The 22,958-nt window shown below is 37.5% G+C and overlaps 1 long non-coding RNA gene and 1 other non-coding gene across 2 annotated transcripts in view; one reads left to right on the top strand and one right to left on the bottom strand.

Annotated features, from left to right (window-relative positions):
* Positions 1-22,958, bottom strand: part of LOC132681638 (uncharacterized) — a 268,369-nt gene that overhangs the window by 79,621 nt on the left and 165,790 nt on the right. The window lies entirely within an intron of this gene.
* LOC132677683 (U6 spliceosomal RNA) lies at positions 6,592-6,699 on the top strand. Its single transcript, XR_009609362.1, has one exon. It is a non-coding gene; the product is annotated as a U6 spliceosomal RNA (small nuclear RNA).

Consider the following 22,958-nt stretch of genomic DNA (forward strand, 5'->3'; position numbering starts at 1 on the left):
ACTGAGAACAAACTGAGGGTTGATGGGGGGTGGGAGGGAGGGGAGGGTGGGGGATGGGTATTGAGGAGGGCACCTTTTGGGATGAGCACTGGGTGTTGTATGGAAACCAATTTGACAATAAATTTCATATATTGGAAAAAAAAAAGAATGTGCTGTTTTCCATATGTCAACTAATTCTGCATATTATCATTCATTTAATAATTGCCATTCTAATTAAATAATATCCCATTTTTATTTTCATTCCCATGATTCTCAAAGCAGTCCAAAATCATCATAGAATGTTATATTTAATATTTTGTGGGGTGCCTGGGTGGCTCAGTCAGTTAAGCATCCGACTTCAGCTCAGGTCATGATCTCACCGCTCATGAGTTCAAGCCCCATGTCAGGCTCTGGGCTGACAGCTTGGAGCCTGGAGCCTGCTTCGGATTCTATGTCTCCTTCTCTCTCTGTGCCCCTCCCCTGCTTATGCTCTGTCTCTGTCTCTCTCTCAAAAGTAAATAAACATTTAAAATAATTATTTTAAAGAGTCTATAGACCCATGTGCAGAATGATGTTTTTTTAAAAAGCAGAAAATAGAGGTGCCTGGGTGGCTCAGTCAGTTAAGCATCTGACTCTTGATTTCAGCTCCAATCATGATCTCATGGTTGTCAAATGCAGTCCTGTGTCAGGCTCCTTGCTAGGCGTGAAGCCTGCTTAAGATTATCTTTCTCCTGGGGCACCTGGGTAACTCAGTCAGTTAAGCATCCAACTTTGGCTCAGGTCATGATTTCACAATTTGTGGGTTCGAATCCCATGTCAGATTCTGTGCTGACAGCTCAGAGCCTGGAACCTGCTTCCGATTCTGTGTCTCCCTCTCTCTCTGCTCCTCTCCCCCTCACACTCTCTTTGTCTCAGAAATAAATAAACGTTAATATTTTGTGACTTGCCTCTTGGAAATATTTTTTTTTCCTTAACTGAGGCATCTGTCATTTTCTTAGTGATGTGTAGAGATCCCTTAAATAAAAATAAGGATGTTACATAATATATAAGGACAATAACCTATATTCTGTCACATGTGTTAAGAATACTTTTTCTCAGGGCCACCTGGGTGGCTCAGTCAGTTAAACATCCAACTTCAGCTCAGGTCATGACCTCACAGTTCATGGGTTCAAGCCCCCATCAGGCTCTTTGCTAACAGCTCAGAGCCTGGAGCCTACTTGGGAATCTGTGTCAACCTTTCTCTCTGCCCCTCCCCTACTCATGCTTGGCCTCTCTCTTAAATATAAATAAACATTAAAAAATTTAAAAAATACTTTTTCTTTTCTGTTATGAATACCTATCTTTTTCAATAAATTTTTATATACTGATAGCATGTTTATTTTTTCTTTGGTTTAATTCACTAATTGCTTGTGTCATTCATGCCCTTTTGTCAAATTATATGGGTTATATTCAGACCAAGATTAGATAAATATGTATGTATATTTTCTTCTAGCAATTTTATATATATATATATATATATATATATATATATATATATATATAGTTTTATGCAATCATATATTTAAATTGCACATACCTTCATGTAAAATTTATTTTGATATAAAATGTAACCTGAGAATCTTATTTTGTTTATATTTCCAGGTTATAAGACGACTATACCAATGCCCATCATTAAATAATCATTCACTTCTCCACTGAGATGAAATATTAAATGTGCACTTCTGTTTTGAACTGTTTATCCTGCTTAATTAATAACATTATAATGATGCTGGGCCTTCTATTTTAACTTTTAGAGAGATTATAAATTTTTCAAACTTTTATTATGTTTATCTTGATAGTATTTTTTCTTTCAGTGCTTTGAACTAGTTAGTGGACAGTCATCTTACTGGGTACTAGGAATTAAGCAGTAAACAAGACAGATATGCACAATGAGGCTACATTTTAGTATACAAAATAATCACTGAACAAACAATTACCAAACTATTTAATTGTAAACTCAACTAATTTATGGAGCAAAGAGTTGCCAAAATGATCTAGACAAGGTGAATACGAGACAGCTTCTCTGGGAAAAAGATTCTCAAGACAAACTCTAAACGATAAGAAGGAATTAGTAATGAAAGAAATAGTAGCAGTGAATTTTTCAAGCAAAGTTGACAGCAAGCAGGTGCAAATGATAAAAGGAGAATGGTGCATTTGAGGAATGGAGAGACTGGGGTGGCTGCAGTAAAGCAACCAAGAGGACAGTAGCTCGAGTTGAGAATGGTGTGCAGAGACCACATCACTCAGAACTTTAACAGGTCATGTGAAGAATTTTAATTATTTTTCTGAATAACCATGACAAACTACTGAGTGGGCTTAAGCAAGAGACGTGTTATGGAAAGAGTCAGATGTCAACATAAAGAAAGAATTAGGAAGGAACCAGTGCAGATATAGTATAACTGGTTAGAGGTCATGGCTATGGGTAGACAAGATGATGGTTTACCTTCCTCTCTATTTTTATCTTATTTTTCCTTCCCTTCCCCTATGTTCATCTGTTTTGTTTCTTAAATTCCACATATAAGTGAATGTGTGAAATCATATGTAAGTGATGAATCACTGAGTTCTACTACCGAAACCAATATTACACTGTATGTTAACTAATTTAAATGTAAGTAAATAAAAATAAATAAAGGGGGGCGGCACCTGGGTGGCTTAGTCAGTTGAGTGCCTGACTTGGGCTCAGGTCACGATTTCATGTTTCATGAGATCGAGCTCCACATTGGGCTTGCTGCTGTCAGCATAGAGCTTGTTTCCAATCCTCTGTCCCCCTCCCTCTGCCCCACTCTCCCAAAAGTGCAGCTTGCACTCTCCCAAAAGTAAATAAATATTTAAATAACTAAATAGATAAATAAATGCAAAAAAAAATAAAGGAACCATTCTTAAATATTATACACACACACATACATAGAGAGAGAGAGAGAGAGGGAGATGATGGTGCCTTAAATTAGGGTCATGGGAGTAAGGAGAGAAGGTCTATGAAAGTGACCCTTAAGAGAGAGAATTAAAAAGTATTTTGGGGGGGGAACCTGGATGGCTCAATCAGTTAAGCTTCCGACTCTTGGTTTCAGTTCAGGTCACGATCTCATGGTGTGTAAGATCAAGCCCCACATCAAGCTTTGGGCTGACAGTGTGGAGCCTGCTTGAGATTCTGTTTCTCTCTCTCTCTCTGCCCCTCCCCTGATCATGCTGTCTGACTGTCTGTCTGTCTGTCTCTCTCTCTCTCTCTCTCTCTCTCTCTCTCAAAATAAATAAATAAATAAATTTTAGAAAAAAAATATTTATTCATTTAGTGTACAGAGAGAGCAAGACAGCTAAGCATCAGAGATGCCTTTTAGGCTTGGGGACTGTGAGACGAGGTAGATGCTGGTGACTTTCTCTAAGTGAAGGAAGAGAAACATGGTTTAGATATAACTTATTCGTCTATTAAAATCAAAAAAGGTAGGATTTCAAGAAGTGATATGATATGTATTAGCGAATCAACAGTGTCAATTAAACTACGTGGTGGATGAGATAGCTTATCTCAAGGAAGGGTGCACAGAAAAGGCCTAAACTAAAAACTTAAGGTTAGATGTACAAAAAGATAATGGCAAAGAAATCTAAGGCACAATGACCAGAGACATGGGAGATAAACCAGGAGAATGCAAGAGCAGACAAGAGGAACCAGAACAAAACAATAAAATACTGCTAATGGAACAAATTTGGAAAAATGAAAGGAAAGCATAATTACTGAAAATCAGAAACGCTAAGCAGTAAGTCAAAGTTTAAAAAGAGAAAAATTTTAGACCCCTAAGAAAAAATTGTCTTTACTTCCATGCCAAAAAAAATAAAATGGAAAACCTGAAAGAAATAAGCAATTTTTTAGAAAAAATATAATTGACCAAGCCCAACTTTTGACAAGAATAGCATTTAAAAAGACAAATTTCTATAAAGTAAATTGAAAATTATGGTAATTATGTATTAGTTTAAGATTATCTTCCACAGGAAATTCCTATCAAACCAAAGGAGCTGATAGTTCCAAGGGTATTTAAACTGTTACAGAGTAAAAACCAAAAAAAGAAAATGTCAAAGTTCTATGAAAATAAGAACATTGGTATCAACATTTGTAATAAATTGAACTAAAGATAAATTTCAGATATGAATACTGATTACAATTTTCACATAAAATATTATCAAAGTCCAGAAAAATATAATTGTTGTGATCTTTATTCTTGCCATGCAAAGATGGTTCAATGTTAGGGAAATCTATTATCTAAGTGCATAATTGTAAAATATTTACCGAGAACAATAATCATTACCATAGGGGCGCCGGGGTGGCTCAGTCGGTTGAGCTTCGAACTTCAGCTCAGGTCATGATCTCATCCAAGTCGGGCTCTGTGGACCTGGAGCCTGCTTTAGAATCTGTGTCTCCGTCTCTCTCTGCCCCTCCCCCATGTTCTGTCTTTCTCTCTCTCTCTTTCTCTCTCTCAAAAATAAATATTAAAAAAAAATTTTAAATCATTAACACAGATGGTCAAAAGGGATTCTGCAAAACTAAAGATCTTCTTTGACAGAGTATAAGTAATAAAGTAGGTATAGGTGTATATGTTCTTAAACAAATGAAAAATATTTCTAATTCAGTCTAAAGCTATCTAAGCAAAACCCAGAATGGCATGGTCCAAGGAAACAGGAGATTCTTTTAAAGTCAAGCACAAATGAGAAAGAATGAAATATGGCCTTTTGTAGCAACGTGGATGGAGCTGGAGAGTGTGATGCTAAGTGAAATAAGCCATACAGAGAAAGACAGATACCATATGGTTTCACTCTTATGTGGATCCTGAGAAACTTAACAGAAACCCATGGGGGAGGGGAAGGAAAAAAAAAAAAAAAGAGGTTAGAGTGGGAGAGAGCCAAAGCATAAGAGACTGTTAAAAACTGAGAACAAACTGAGGGTTGATGGGGGGTGGGAGGGAGGGGAGGGTGGGTGATGGGTATTGAGGAGGGCACCTTTTGGGATGAGCACTGGGTGTTGTATGGAACCCAATTTGACAATAAATTTCATATATTAAAAAAAAAATAAAATAAAAATGGAAAGATGTATCATGAAAAAAAAATTAAAAAAAATAAAGTCAAGCACAAACAAACAGATTCAACATCATTACTATTATTTAACAATCTTAACACCAACACAACCATAAAGTTGAGGAAAAAATCAAAGTTATAAGCTTTGAAAGTAGGGCTTAAAACCATCCCTTATTTGCAAATGATGTGACTGGAGAATATTATATGTTGGGAAGGTCCCACCATAATTAACAAATATCACTACAATCAATAAGAGAACTCAACAAACAAGCAGGATTAAATAGTATAATTAAGGGAAATGCTTTCATAAAACACAACTCATTACAAATAAAAATGGAAGAAACAATACTATTTCTAGTAGCAAGGAAAAGTATTAAATTTATAACAAGATTTGGAAGAAATCTTGTATACTTCTGACCAAGAAGACTTAAAGCAATAGCTTACTGTGTTTGATAGGGAGATTTAGCATCATAAAGGTATCAATTTCCCATAAGTCAATTTACAAATTTAATATGATCCTCACAAAATCAACAATTTCTTTTCTTAAAAAAAATTAAGTTTATTTATTTATTTTGAGAGACAGAGAGAGTAGGGGAGGGGCAGAGAGAGAGGTAGAGAGAGAATCTCAAGCAGGCTGTGCACTGTCAGCCCAGAGCCTGAAGCAGAGCTCAGTCTCATGAACTGTGAGGTCATGACCTGAGCCAAAATTCAAGAGTCAGACACTTAACCAACTGAGCCACCCAAGCACCCTCAAATCAACTATTTCTTACAATACAGTGGTGACTCAAAATCATGTATGGAAATTTTTTTAAGTTAGAAAAAATACCTGTCAATCTATGAAAAAAAGCAACCGTGGGTCATTAGCACTTGTACATAATAAAAACCTAAGTTTCAGGAAATAAAACAGGGCAGTATTGGCACATCAATCAACAGGCCAGAAGAAAAGAATAGAAATGTCAAAAGCAGATCTCAAACATATTAAAAATTAACATTTGATAAAGTTATGTCCTACCAGGAAAGATAAAAGTGCCTATTAAATAAATGGTTTGGGTACAAAAGTAAGGTCAGATCTTTAACAGGTTAAATTCCAAATGGTTCCCAGATTTACATGTAAAGAAATGAGTTCATAAAAACTGTGACAAGAAAAAGTGAGAACTGTTCTATAATCCCAATGTAGAAAGTCTTTCTAGGACTCAAAATTCAGAATCCACAAACAATAACAGAATACCTCTACATAGTAAAATCTGCCATACTGAACATCAGAGGATAAATAAATGATAAACTGGGAAAAACACTTACAAGTTACATTGTACCTTATGTGCCTAATACATAAAGAATGAAAAAAAAAAGAGTTTAAAAAAAAAGTTAAAAGAAGAGAAACAGAAAAATGAGCAAAGGATACAAATAGAGGTTTTATGAGAAAATTAAAAGTCTACAAATGGCTCGTTTTAAAACTTGACAAAAACACAGATTTCACTTACAATAATAGGAAGGCAAATTATAGGTAAACTAAGAGTGTTCATTTTGACAGCACATAGACCAAGAACTGAAGTGATACAGAGAAAATTAGCATTGGCACTATGCAAATATGACATGCATATTCATGCAACATTCCATTTTCAAAAAGTAATACCATTTTTAAGCATTAACTTGACAAAAATCTGTTTTAAAACATACTTGGCAGGTTTGTGGGGAGTAGCACTCTCATTCATTGCTGGTCAAAGTGTAAGTCAGCATAATCCATATGGAGAACAATTTTGATGTATTTATCAAAATTATAAGGTATATACACTATATATACCAATTCCACTTCCAGGAAAGTGTCTTCCATGTATGTTCATATACACAGAAAATGATGTAAGCACAAGGTTATGCAGTCTAGCATACATTCTAACAACAAAGTTTAGAAACAAATTACCTGCTGATTAGGGACTTTTTAATATATTATAGTATAATCACACAAGGGAATACGATACACTGCACATGTTGATCTGGAAAGATACAGGAGATAATTTTTTAAGTAAAAACACAAATATGGAAGAATGTGATACCACGGGTATGAAACACAGGAAAAAAATTCATGTGTATTTGCCTTGGCATGCAAAAAACCTATGAGGAAAGACACATAAGAATCTAACACAATAAAATATGTTTTAATGGTGTACTGGGAACTGGGCAAATGAGAAATAAGGTAGGAAGAAGACTTTGCATTGTACAGTTTTTATACTCTTTGATGTTTAGAACATGTGTATGTTATTTTCAAAGTAATGCATTTATAGAAGACTGCTAGGGAATGAAGAGAAAAAGACTTTCTTGTCCTGGGTGAGGAGAACATTCACTGGCAATAGTCATGGCAGTCATTGAAGATGCAGATGTACAAAAGTTTGTGTACCAAAGGAACCTCATGTTTCTGCAGAGGCTCTGATCTTGCTAAGACTGATGGACCCGCTACTGTGTAATTATCAAGAAAATATTTACAAGGCTTGATAAGACAGACTCTTGCTGGACCATACTATTGCCCATTACAATTGAAATTAACAAGAAGTTCATTATTTAACATGTCTTGTTGAAAATGACAGAGAATGGCATTGTAGTGCATGTATCCACTCAGTTGAGAACTATGTATAAAGGACACTGTTAGATTATGAAGCCAGTTCAGTGCTGGGCTCTGCTTTCAAAGAGCTTATATTCTTCAAGGACAAAAATGCCATGTATATAAATACATAGAACTACAGAGAGAGAGTATAAAAGGTTATGAGCAAAATGAAGTGCCATGAGTTTGAGAGGAGATGAAAATGACCACCAGCTGGAGAACAGGAAGAGGAAGATGGAGAGAGATCTGGCATTTAAATGAAGTAACAAAATGTTAATTTCAGCCATTATGACAAGTGTGAAGTGGTATCTCATTGTGGTTTTGATTTGCATTTCTCTGATGATGAGTGATGTTGAGCATCTTTTCATGTGTCTTTTAGCCATCTGGATGTCTTCTTTGGAAAAGTGTCTATTCATGTCTTCTTCCCATTTCTTCACTGGATTATTTGTTTTTCGGGTGTTGAGCTTGGTAAATTCTTTATAGATTTTGGATATTAACCTTGTATCTGATATGTCATTTGCAAATATCTTCTCCCATTCCCTTGGCTGAGGCAAAGAGGTTGCTGCCTATTTTCTCCTCTAGATTTTGAGGTTTTTGGGAATGTTATAAGTCAACAGCTCTGCTCGGAGAGCGGGAGGGCTAAAGGACAATAGGAGGGAGAGTTGTTGAGCCCCAGAGGACAGAGCTCAGCTTGGCAGGGAACAAAGGTGCTGGGAAGCGCCATCTCCTTTGCCCATCCCCCAGCCAAAATCCCAAAGGGAACCAGCTCCCATCACAAACTTGCATGCACCGCACAAACACCCAATGCTGTGCTTCTGCAGATCCATCCCTCCAATGGTTCTGCCTCCCTCCAGGTGCCACAGGGCCCCTCCCAAAGTGGACCACCAAAGGCAAAGTGAGCTGAGCCTATCCCTCCCACCCCTGTGCACCTTGCGGATACACCCCAGCTAATACGCCAGATCCCATCAAAGCAGCACCACAAGCCTGGCGGTGTGCAAGTAGCCCAGACAGGGGCCACACCACTCCACAGTGAGTCCGGCCCCTGGGAGAGGGGAAGATAAGGTACACACCAGTCTGACTGTGGCCCCAGCGGTGGGCTGGGGGCAGACATCAGGTCTCACTGAGGCCCCGCCCACCAACACAAGTTACTCCAGACAGCACAGGGGAAGAGCCTTGCAGTTCCCCGCCACTCCAGGGACTATCCAAAATGACCAAACAGAAGAATTCTCCTCAAAAGAAACTCCAGGAAGTAGCGACAGCTAACGAACTGATCAAAAATGATTTAAGCAATGTAACAGAAAATGAATTTAAAATAATAGTCATAAAATTAACCTCTGGGCTTGAAAAAAGTATAGAGGACAGCAGACAACTATTCCTACACAGATCAAGGGACTAAGAAACAGTCAGGAAGAGCTAAAAAATGCTATAAATGAGCTGCAAAATAAAATGGAGGTGACCACAGCTCAGACTGAAGAGGCAGAGGAGAGAATAGGTGAATTTGAAGATAAAATTATGGAAAAAAGAAGAAGCTGAGAAAAAGAGAGATAAAAAAAATCCAGGAGTATGAGGGGAAAATTAGAGAACTAAGTGACATAATTAAATGAAATAATATACGCATAATTGGGATTTCAGAGGAGGAAGAGAGAGGGAAAGGTGCTGAAGGTATACTTGAAGAAATCGTAGCTGAGCACTTCCCTGAACTGGGGAAGGAAAAAGGCATTGAAATCCAAGAGGCACAGAGAACTCCCTTCAGATGTAACTTGAATCGATCTTCTCCATGACATATCATAGTGAAACTGGCAAAATACAAGGATAAAGAGAGAATTCTGAAAGCAGCTAGGGATAAACATGCTCTAACATATAAAGGGAGACCGATAAGACTCATGACGGATCTGTCTACTGAAACTTGGCAGGCCAGAAAGGAATGGCAGGAAATCTTCAATGTAATGAACAGAAAAAAAATGCAGCTGAGAATCCCTTATCCAGCAAGTCTGTCATTTAGAATAGAAGGAGAGATAAAGGTCTTCCCAAACAAACAAAAACTGAAGGAATTCATCACCACTAAACCAGCCCTACAAGAGATCCTAAGGGGGATTCTGTGAGTGAAATGTTGCAAGGACCACAAAGTACCAGAGACATCACTGCAAGCATGAAACCTACAGACATCACAATGACTCTAAACCCATATCTTTCTATAATAACACTGAATGTAAATGGACTAAATGCTCCAACCAAAAGACATAGGGTATCAGAATGGGTAAAAAACAAGACCCATCTATTTGCTGTCCACAAGAGACTCATTTTAGACCTGAGGACCCCTTCAGATTGAAATTGAGGGGATGGAGAACTATCTATCATGCTACTGGAAGTCAAAAGAAAGCTAGAGTAGCCATACTTATATCAGACAAACTAGACTTTAAATTAAAGGCTATAACAAGAGATGAAGAAGGGCATTATATAATATTTACAGGGTCTATCCATCAGGAAGAGCTAACAATTATAAATGTCTATATGCCGAATATGGGAGTCCCAAATATATAAAACAATTAATCACAAACATAAGCAACCTTATTGATAAGAATGTGGTAATTGCAGGGGACTTTATACTCCACTTACAACATTGGATAGATCATCTAGACACAGGATCAATAAAGAAACAAGGGCCCTGAATGATACTTTGGCTCAGATGGACTTGACAGATATATTTAGAACTCTGCATCCCAAAGCAACTTCCTTTTCGAGTGCACATGGAACCTTCTCCAAAATAGATCACACACTGGGTCACAAAACAGCCCTTCATAAGTATACAAGAATTGAGATCATACCATACATACTTTCAGACCACAATGCGATGAAGCTTGAAATTAACCACAAGAAAAAGTCTGGAAAACCTCCAAAACCATGGAAGTTAAAGAACACCCTACTAACGAATGAGTGGGTCAACCAGGCAATTAGAGAAGAAATTAAAAAATATATGGAAACAAACGAAAATGAAAATACAACAATCCAAATGCTTTGGGATGCAGTGAAGGCAGACCTGAGAGGAAAATACATTGCAATCCAGGCCTATCTCAAGAAACAAGAAAAATCCCAAATAAAAAATCTAAAAGCACACCTAAAGGAAATAGAAGCAGAAAAACAAAGACACCCCAAACCCAGCAGAAGAAGAGAAATAACAAAGATCAGAGCAGAAATAAACACTACAGAATCTAAAAAAACTGTAGAGCAGATCAATGAAACCAAGAGTTGGTTTTTTTGAAAAAACAAACAAAATTGATAAACCTCTAGCCAGGCTTCTCAAAAAGAAAAGGGAGAAGACTCAAATAGATAAATCATGAATGAAAATGGAATTACTACAACCAATCCCTCAGAAATATAAGCAATTATTAGGGAATACTATGAAAAATTATAAGCCAACAAACTGGACAACCTGGAAGAAATGGACAAATTCCTAAACACCCACACACTTCAAAAACTCAAACAGGAAGAAATAGAAAGCTTGAACGGACCATAACCAGTGAAGAAATTGGACCAGTTATCAAAAAACTCCCAACAAATAAGAGTCCGGGACCAGATGGCTTCCCTGGGGAATTCTCCCAGACATTTAAAGAAGAGATAATACCTATCCTACTCAAGCTGTTCCAAAAATAGAAAGGGAAGGAAAGCTTCCAGACTCATTCTATGAAGCCAGTATTGCTTTGATTCCTAAACCAGACAGAGACCCAGTAAAAAAAGAGAACTACAGGCCAATATCCCTGATGAATATGGATGCAAAAATTCTCAATAAGATACTAGCAAATCGAATTCAACAGCATATAAAAGAATTATTCACCATGATCAAGTGCGATTCATTCCTGGGCTGCAGGGCTGGTTCAACATTTGCAAATCAATCAATGTGATACATCACATTAATAAAAGAAAAGATAAGAACCATAGGATCCTGTCAATCGATGCAGAAAAAGCATTTGACAAAATTCAGCATTCTTTCTTAATAAAAACCCTCGAGAAAGTCGGGATAGAAGGAACATACTTAAAGATCATAAAAGCCATTTATGCAAATCCCACAGCTATTATCATCCTCAATGGGGAAAAACTGAGAGCTTTCTCCCTGAGATCAGGAACACGACAGGGATGTCCACTCTCACCGCTGTTGTTTAGCAAAGTGTTGGAAGTGCTAGCTTCAGCAATCAGACAACAAAAGGAAATCAAAGACATCAAAATTGGCAAAGAGGAAGTCAAGCTTTCACTTTTTGCAGATGACATGATATTATACATGGAAAACCTGATAGACTCCACCAAAAGTCTGCTACAACTGATACATGAATTCAGCAAAGCCGCAGGATACAAAATGTACAGAAATCAGTTGCATTCTTATAGACTAATAATGAAGCAGCAGAAAGACAAATAAACTGATCCCATTCACAATTGCACCAAGAAGCATAAAATACCTAGGAATAAACCTAACCAAAGATGTACAAGATCTGGATGCTGAAAACTATAGAAAACTTATGAAGGAAATTGAAGAAGATACAAAGAAATGGAAAAACATTCCATGCTCATGGATTAGAAGAATAAATATTTTAAAATGTCAATACTACCCAAAGCTATTTACACATTCAATGCAATCCCAATCAAAATTGCACCAGCATTCTTCTCAAAGCTAGAACAAGCAATCCTAAAATATGTATGGAACCACAAAAGACCCCGAATAGTGAAAGTAATATTGAAGAGGAAGACCAAAGCAGGAGGCATCACAATCGCAGACTTTAGCCTCTACTACAAAACTGTAATCATCAAGACAGCATGGTATTCGCACAAAAACAGACACATAGACCAATGGAATAGAATAGAAACCCAAGAATTAGACCCACAAAAGTATGGCCAACTAATCTTTGACAAAGCAGGAAAGAATATCCAAATGGAAAAAAAAGACAGTCTCTTTAACAAATGGTGCTGGGAGAACTGGACAGCAACGTGCAGAAGGATGAAACTAGACCACTTTCTTACACCATTCACAAAAACAAACTCAACATGGATAAAGGACCTGAATGTGAGACAGGAAACCACCAAAACCCTAGAGGAGAAAGCAGGAAAAAACCTCTCTGACCTCAGCCGCAGCAATTTCTTACTTGACACATCCCCAAAGGAAAGGGAATTAAAAGCAAAAATCATCTATTGGAACCTCATGAAGATAAAAAGCTTCTGCACAGCAAAGGAGACAATCAACAAACTAAAAGGCAACCAACGGAATGGGAAAAGATATTTGCAAATGACATATCAGACAAAGGGCTAGCATCCAAAATCTATAAAGAGCTCATCAAACTCCACACCTGAAAAACAAATTATCCAGTGAAGAAATGGGTAGAAAACATGAATAGACACTTCTCTAAAGAAGACATCCGGATGGCCATCAGGCACATGAAAAGATGCTCAACGTCGCTCCTCATCAGGGAAATACAAATCAAAACCACACTCAGATACCACCTCATGCCCATCAGAGTGGCTAAAATGAACAAATCAGGAGACTATAGATGCTGGAGAGGATGTGGAGAAACAGGAACCCTCTTGCACTGTTGGTGGGAATGCAAACTGGTGCAGCCGCTCTGGAAAACAGTGTGGAGGTTCCTCAAAAAATTAAAAATAGACCTACCCTATGACCCAGCAATAGCACTGCTAGGAATTTACCCAAGGGATACAGGAATACTGATGCATAGGGCCACTTGTATCCCAATGTTGATAGCAGCACTCTCAACAATAGCCAAATTATGGAAAGAGCCTAAATGTCCATCAACTGATGAATGGATAAAGAAGTTGTGGTTTATATACACAATGGAATACTACGTGGCAACGAGAAAGAATGAACTATGGCCTTTTGTAGCAACGGGGATGGAACTGGAGAGTGTTATGCTAAGTGAAATAAGTCATACAGAGAAGGACAGATTCCATATGTTTTCACTCCTATGTGGATCCTGAGAAACTTAACAGAAGACCATGGGGGAGGGGAAGGAAAAAAAAAGTTAGAGAGGGAGGGAGCCAAACCATAAGAGACTCCTAAATACTGAGAACAAACTGAGGGTTTATGGGGAGGGTGGGAGGGAAGGGTGGGTAGGTGATGGGTATTGAGGAGGGCACCTGTTGGGATGAGCAAAGGGTGATGTATGGAAACCAATTTGACAATAAATTTCATACTTAAAAAAAAGAAAAAAATGATGTTTGATAGTGCAGTAAAGTAAAGCACAATTAAAAAAAAAGTTTTTGATGGTTTTCTGTCTCACACGTAGGTCTTTCATCCATTTTGAATTTGTTTTTGTTTATGGTGTAAGAAAGTGGTCCAGGTTCATTATTCTGAATGTTGCTGCCCAGTTTTCCCAACACCATTTGCTGAAGAGACTGTCTTTTTTCCATTGGATACTCTTTCCTACTTGGTCAAAGATTAGTTGGCCATACATTTGTGCATCTATTTCTGGGTTTCCGTATTCTGGTCCAGTGATCTACGTGTCTGTTTTTGTGTGAGTACCATACTGTCTTGATGATTACAGCTTTGTAATACAGCTTAAAGTCCAGAATTGTGACGCCTCCAGCTTTGGTTTTCTATTTCAGGATTTCTTTGACTATTTGGGGTCTTTTGTGCTTCTACACAAATTTTAGGATTGATTTTTCTAGCTCTGTGAAGAATGCTTGTGTTATTTCGATAGGGATTTCATTGAATGTATAGATTGCTTTGGGTAACATAGACATTTTAAGAATATTTGTTCTTCAAATCCATGGACGTGGAATGTTTTTCCATTTCGTTATGCCTTCTTCAATTTCTTTCATAAGGTTTCTACAGTTTTCAGCATACAGATCTTTAACCTCTTCAGTAAGGTTTATTCAAAGGTATCAAAACAATTCAGAAAACAACAGATGTTGGCAAAGATATGGAGAAAGGGGTACCCTTTTACACTGTTGGTAGGAATGTAAACTGGCACAGCTACTTTAAAAAATAGTATGAAGATTCCTAAAAAAATTAAAAATAGAACTACCCAATGACCCAGAAATTGCACTACTAGGTACTTATCCATAGGATACAAAAATGTTGATTCAAAGGGGAATATGCACCCCAATATTTTTAACATTGCCAATAATCAACTATAGCCAATCAACAATATCCAAATTATTAATAATAAACAATAGCCAAATTATGGAAAGAGTCCAAATCAACTTATGGATGGATAAAGAAGATGTGGTGTGTGTATATATATATATATATATATATATATATATATATGTATAAATATGTATACATATATATATATGTATATATATATATATATATATGATGTGGTATGAATCAAAAGAACATGTGGTATATATCAAAAAGAATCAAATCTTGCCACTTGCAACAATGTGGATGGAACTAGAGTGTATTGTGCTACACAAAATATGTGAGGCAGAGAAAGACAAATATCACGTGACTTTACATATGTGGGTTTAAGACACAAAACAGATGAACATAGGGAAAGAAGAGAAAAAATAAGTTAGCAACAGAGAGGGAGACAAATAAAGAGACTTTTAAAGATGGAGAACAAACTAAGGGTTGCTGCAGGGGAGATGGGTGGGGAAATGGGTAAATGAGTGATGGGCATTAAGGAGGGCACTTGTTGGGATGAGCACTGTGTGTAATATATAAGTGATGAATCACTGGATTCTATTCCTGAAACCAGTACTACACTGTCTATAACTAGAATTTAAATAAGTGAATTTTTAAAAGTAAAATAAATAAAATAAAAATGCACCCCACCAAAAGACCCACAAAGCCAAAACTATTTACTATTTTTAGCCCTTTAGAGAAAAGATTGTAGCACTGCTTCAGTCCATTATGACCCCAAACTTTTTTTTCAGAACTGTCCTGACCCAATCTTTATTTTGAGACAAAATCTGACATCAGAAATTTCAAACTAGCAAGTGATTTATGGAATCAGAAAATTATTTGCTTTATAAAAGGATTCATCACAGAATTTATACAAATCAATTCTAGCTCTTCTGAAAAAAGAAAAAAGAAGTAAAAAGGCCAAATGATCTGTGAGTGAAATAGCATTTCAGGTAAACAGTACGACATAAAGACAGGAAAAGTAAAAGAGGGCAGGGAGAAGGAAGAACATATAGTTCGACAGGCGTATGAATAGGATATTTGATGATATATCCAATGAGGGAGAGTATCCAAAATATATACGGAAGTTACACAACTTAACACCAAACCTCCCAAAAAACTCCAATTAAAAAATGGGCAGAAGATACAAACAGACATTTCTCCAAAGACATCCAGATGGCCAAGAGAGAGATGAAAAAAACGCTCAACATCAGAAAAACTCAAATCAAAACCACAATGAGATATCACCTCCCACCTATCAGAATAGCTAAAATAAAAGATACAAGAAACAATAAGCATGGATGAGGATATGGAGAAATAGGAATCCTCATGCACTGTTGGTAGGAAGGCAAAATGGTGTAGCTGCTGTGGAAAATCCTATGGAGGTTTCTCAAAAAATTAAGAATAGATTTACCATATGATCCAGTAATTCCGCTACTGGGTATTTACCCCAAGAATATGAAAACACTAATTTGAAAAGATACATGCACCTCTATGTTTACCTCAGCATTATTTACAATAGTCAAAATATGGAAGCAACCTAAGTGTCCAATGACAGATGAATGGATAAAAAAGTGCAGGGTGTGTGTGTGTGTGTGTGTGTGTGTGTGTGTTTAATGATTATTCAGCCATAAAAGAAAAGTATGAAATCTTTCCAATTGAAACAACATGGATAGATCTAGAAGGTGTAATTCTAAGTGAAAAAAGTCAGAGAAAGACAAATGCCATATGATTGCACTCATATGTAAAATTTAAGCAACAAATGAAGAAAGGAAAAAAGAGACAAAGGGAAACAGACTCTTAACTACAGAGAACAAACAGATGGTCACCAGAGGGGATGTGGGTGGGGGGACAGCTACAACAGGTGAAGATGAGCACGGAATAATATACAGAATTGTCGGATCACTCTATTGTACACCTGAAACTAATATAACACTGTATGTGAATCATGCTGGAATTTAAAAAAAAATTAATTTAAAAAGAATATGGTATTTGTAAAGTAGAATCACTAAGCCCAGGTTATAGGGCCCTGAACTGAAGGCTAAAGATTTTGGGTTTTACTTCATGAAACCGGGAAGGTCTAGAAGTTCAGGAGAAAAGGGATAACAGCTGTCCAAACAGCCCCTTAGCAAGGCTGACATGCATCAACTTTGCAGGATGGATTGGAGGAGATGGTTGTTCACGGGGAAAGGAGAACAAGTAAGAAGGCACTGGAAAACTCTCGGCGAGACCATTAGAATCATATGGAGAGTATAAGGTAACAGATATACAGGATCATGTGGAGGTGTGAGGAAAATAATAGGGAGTCAGTAAATATCTGTTGTATAAATGGATGAATAAATAAATGAATGAGGCCAGACAGATGGAAGCAAAAAGCAAGGAACTAAGTTCTATTCCTATTCCTGACTCAAGTTATTAGTCAACTTGCAGCAAGTTCTCTCTCCAGAGTTTCTTCCAGCCTGACACCCTTACAGGAAAGGTAGAATCAACAACCTGTTCCTGGATGGGGAAAGGAACAGTCTTGGCTTTCTTGTTAAAGCTTCTGCTCTCCCCTGGTAGTTTCTCTAATTAAGCAAGGTGAGAGTACTTTGCAGAAAGGCTGTGGCTTCAGATGTGTGCATACCACAAATTCTCTGTTGCCTTAGAAGGGATTTGATCTAGCTCCTTTTCTTATAGCCATGGACTACTAATGACTAGACAGGTATTTTAGACCAAATCAGGAAATGCAGGTCAGGATAAAAGACAATCTATCTGGTTCCCCTGTGACTACACGATTTAATCCTGGACGTTCTTCATATATGAATGGGGAAAACAGATGTCTGAGGAAGGAAGAGAAGAAAGAAGGGTGTGAATAGCACTGCTAGGAATTTAACCAAGGGATACAGGAGTGCTGATGCATAGGGCCACTTGTACCCCAATGTTGATAGCAGCACTCTCAACAATAGCCAAATTATGGAAAGAGCCTAAATGTCCATCAACTGGTGAATGGATAAAGAAATTGTGGTTTATATACACAATGGAATACTACGTGGCAATGAGGAAGAATGAAATATAGCCCTTTGTAGCAACGTGGATGGAACTGGAGGGTGTTATGCTAAGTGAAATAAGCCATATAGAGAAAGACAGATACCATATGTTTTCACTGTAATGTGGATCCTGAGAAACTTAACAGAAGACCATGGGGGAGGGGAGGAAAAAAAAAGTTAGAGAGGAAGGGAGCCAAACCATAAGAGACTCTTAAAAACTGAGAACAATCTGAGGGTTGATGGGGAGTGGGGGGGGGGGGGGGAGTGGGTGATGGGCATTGAGGAGGGCACCTGTTGGGATGAGCAGTGGGTTTTGTATGGAAACCAATTTGACAATAAATTTCATATTTAAAATTTATTAAAATAATAAAATAAAATTTATTTAAATAAATAAATAAAATAATAAAATTTATTAAAATAATAATTAAAATAAAATAATTTGCACATATGTTAAAAAAATAAAGCAACCATCAAAAATTGCTTCAATAAAAAATTACAACTATGTTATTGGATCAGATTTACATTTTTTACACTATCATTAAAACTTTTTTCAAAAATTAAAAAAAAAAGGAAGGAAGGAAGCATGAGAAAGAGGAAGGAGGGATGAAGGAAGAACAAAAAAATTAAGGAAATTAAGGAGGGAAGAAGGAAGAACAAAAAAATTAAGGAATTAAGGAATTAAGAAAAAATTAAGGAAATTAAGAACAAAAAAAATTAAGGAAAAAAAAAGAAACAAAGGAAGGTGGGGAAAAAAAAGAAAGAAGGAAAAAAAGCAGGAAAAAGTAGCTGTTTTTATTTCTCTGAAATTTCCCTTTTAGAAGACTTATTGATATTTACCCCTGACAATCAAATGAAGTCAGCACTACCATTTTTAATTTTATAGATGAATCACCTAGATAATGATGATCACTATTATTATTATTACCATTGTTTTTATTACTCTATCTCAAGTCTTCTTATAAATTCACTCCCTTGGGCAGCAGGTCACTGTGTAATAAAATTGCTTATGACAAGGAAATGCAATTACTGTGGGAACGTGGACTGCTTGGGAAAAGACAATTTAGCTGATAATACAATTTACCTTCCCTTTTTAATTCAACTGATACTGCTATGGGGGAACTGTGCTTTTAGCAGTCAGTGTCACATCCAGTTTCTATGGAAATTGTAGACTGCTGTCATTGGATAAAGTCAATGATGCCATGGGAACAACATCCCTGAAAATGGCAAGCTTCTTCTCCAAAGGTGTGATTTGCCTTCTTCCTGAAAGGTGACAGAATCCACTGGCAACTTCACATTTTCTCCACATATAAACACACCCTGAATTATCCATGCTACAGTTCTTTTCAAAATTATTGCAAAGAATTACATACCCAAATAATTATTTTCAATTAAAGGAAGAAGAGAAAGGAAAATAATCTAATAATAAATATGCGGACAGACTGTCTTCATCTACACTTAGCCATTGCAACCACACCTAATGTATAGATATGCTCCCTTTCCTTTTTTTTTTTTTTTACTTGTTTAATGTTTATTTTTGACAGAGAGAGAGAGAGAGAGAGAGGCAGAGAGAGAGGGAGACAGAGAATCTGAAGCAGGCCCTGCACTGTCAGCACAAAGCTCAACCTGGGTCTTGAATCCACAAACCGTGAGATCATGACCTGGGCTGACATCAGACACTCAACTGACTGAGCCACTCATCAAGTGCCCCACCCTTTTTTTTTTTTTTTTTTTTTAATTTGAGAGAGTGAGTGAGCAGAGGAGAAGGGCAGGGGGACAGAGAGAATTTTAAGCAGGCTACACACTCAGTGCTGAGTCCAATATGGGGGCACCATCTCACGGCCCTGGTATCATGACCTGAGCCAAAATCAAGAGTCAGACACTCAACCAAGCCATCCAGGCACCCCTAGATGTGTTCCTTATTTGGACTTTCCTCCCCTTAATATACGAATGTCCTAGTCAGGCAAAGAAACCCTCCCTTCCACTCCATACTTTTCCACATATATTTGCCACTCCACCCCACAGTGAGATTCCACGATGTTAAGAATTACTGGTTTCTCGCAGACATCTTACCTTCAATTTGCAACTGGCCACTGCTTGCAGGGGTTACAGCAGACAAAGACTGTATGATGAGGGATCAAGAGGAAAGAAGCACTTCCTTATTGAAATATTTGGTGTGCAACTTCACCCAAAATTTCATTCTAAGCAAATACTTTGAATTCTTTCACAATGCGTCATCCACTTGTATAACCATGGTAATTAGGCAAACTGGATGGGCTCTCAGAGAGCTGAAAGTTGGTATGTGATGATGTCCTGGGGTATTAACAGGAAATATCTTATAGTTATCCAAGTCTGTAAATATCCTCAATAAAAGGAGGAGGAGGAGGAGAGAGACAAGAAATCAGATGCAGGGACCTTGAAGGCAAATGGAGTCCTATGTCTTCCTCTAGGACTCCACCCTTCCTTCAGTCTCCATTTTTCTTGCTGGCGATCTAATATTAACAGGAGACACATGTATCAGAGTACTGCGCATGGGCACCTGGATGGCTCAGTCAGTTAAGCTACCTACTCTTGATATCTACTCAGGTCATGATCTCACAGTTTCATGAGTTCGAGCACCCAATCCAGCTCTACATGCTGAATGCGCATGGAACCTGCTTGGGATTCTCTTTATCCTTCGTTTTCTGGCCACCCTTGCTTGCACACATGCTCTCTTTCCCTTTTTCAGAATAAATTTAAAAAACGTATTGCACAGCAAAACACTGCTTGAATCTGGATGATGAAATTAAATGAGGTTTTTTTTGTGTGTGTGGGGTGAGGGTGGGTAATGTTAATGGATACTATGGAAAAGCTAACGCCCTTTAAGCTACCCCTTAATACAATTACTGCTTCTTTGACCACCATCTTGCCATTTTATAAGGTGGATCTGAGCTCCATTTTGATCTGATTTTTAAAAATTTAAAATAAAGCTTGAATCATTTAACTTTCCTCAGATATGATGCAAAGGAAATAAGCCATGAGTTAAACAAATTAATCTTTCACAAACATAAGACTCTTTATGCTTCACTGTTGGGTCCAGTGGGGCTCTTAGCATGCTTTGGATTGACTTGTATTTTGGTGCCTGCCTGTCTCAAGAATGCTAATTCTGTTTGATGAGCTTATTTTTTAATTTATTTAATATAAAATTCATTTTAAAATTGGTTTCCATACAACACCCTTTGCTCATCCCAACAGGTGTCCTCCTCAATACCCATCACCCACTCCCCTCCTTCCCACACCCCATCAACCCTCAGATTGTTCTCAGTTTTTAAGAGTCTCTTATGGTTTGGCTCCCTCCCTAATTTTTTTTCTCCTTCCCCTCCCCCATGGTCTTCTGTTAAGTTTCTCAGGATCCACATTACAGTGAAAACATATGGTATCTTTCTCTCTATGACTTATTTCACTTAGCATAACACTCTCCAGTTCCATCCATGTTGCTACAAAGGGCCATAGTTCATTCTTTCTCATTGCCACATAGTACTCCATTGTGTATATAAACCACAATTTCTTTATCCATTCATCAGTTGATGGACATTTAGGCTCTTTCCATAATTTGGCTATTGTTGAGAGTGCTGCTATCAACACTGGGGTACAAGTGGCCCTATGCATCAGTACTCCTGTATCCCTTGGGTAAATTCCTAGCAGTGCTATTGCTGGGTCATAGGGTAGGTCTATTTTTAATTTTTTGAGGAACCTCCACACTGTTTTCCAGAGCGGCTGCACCAGTTTGCATTCCCACCAACAGTGCAAGAGGGTTCCTGTTTCTCCACATCCTCTCCAGCATCTATAGTCTCCTGATTTGTTCATTTTAGCCACTCTGATGGGCATGAGGTGGTATCTGAGTGTGGTTTTGATTTGTATTTCCCTGATGAGGAGCGACGTTGAGCATCTTTTCATGTGCCTGATGGCCATCCGGATGTCTTCTTTAGAGAAGTGTCTATTCATGTTTTCTACCCATTTCTTCACTGGATTATTTGTTTTTCGGGTGTGGAGTTTGGTGAGCTCATTATAGATTTTAGATACTAGCCCTTTGTCTGATATGTCATTTGCAAATATCTTTTCCCATTCCGTTGGCTGCCTTTTATTGTTGATTGTCTCCTTTGCTGTGCATAAGATTTTTATGTTCATGAGGTCCCAATAGTTGATTTTTGCTTTTAATTCCCTTTCCTTTGGGGATGTGTCAAGTAAGAAATTGCTGCGGCTGAGGTCAGAGAGGTTTTTTCCTGCTTTCTCCTCTAGGGTTTTGGTGGCTTCCTGTCTCACATTCAGGTCCTTTATCCATGTTGAGTTTATTTTTGTGAATGGTGTAAGAAAGTGGTCTAATTTCATCCTTCTGCATGTTGCTGTCCAGTTCTCCCAGCACCATTTGTTAAAGAGACTGTCTTTTTTCCATTTGGATATTCTTTCCTGCTTTGTCAAAGATTAGTTGGCCATACTTTTGTGGGTCTAATTCTTGGGTTTCTATTCTATTCCATTGGTCTATGTGTCTGTTTTTGTGCGAATACCATGCTGTCTTGATGATTACAGTTTTGTAGTAGAGGCTAAAGTCTGGGATTGTGATGCCTCCTGCTTTGGTCTTCCTCTTCAATATTACTTTCACTATTCGGGGTCTTTTGTGGTTCCATACGAATTTTAGGATTGCTTGTTCTAGCTTCGAGAAGAATGCTGGTGCAATTTTGATTGGGATTGCATTGAATGTGTAGATAGCTTTGGGTAGTATTGACATTTTAACAATATTTATTTTTCTAATCCATGAGCATGGAATGTTTTTCCATTTCTTTGTATCTTCTTCAATTTCCTTCATAAGCTTTCTATAGTTTTCAGCATACAGATCTTTTACATCTTTGGTTAGGTTTATTCCTAGGTATTTTATGCTTCTTGGTGCAATTGTGAATGGGATCAGTTTCTTTATTTGTCTTTCTGCTGCTTCATTATTAGTGTATAAGAATGCAACTGCTTTCTGTACATTGCTTTTGTATCCTGTGACTTTGCTGAATTCATGTATCAGTTCTAGCAGACTTTTGGTGGAGTCTATCGGGTTTTCCACGAATAATATCACGTTACCTGCTAAAAGTGAAAGCTTGACTTCCTCTTTGCC

Source organism: Panthera onca, chromosome A1 (assembly GCF_046562875.1).
Source record: "Panthera onca isolate mPanOnc1 chromosome A1, mPanOnc1 haplotype 2, whole genome shotgun sequence".
Classification (NCBI taxonomy): Eukaryota; Metazoa; Chordata; class Mammalia; order Carnivora; family Felidae; genus Panthera; species Panthera onca.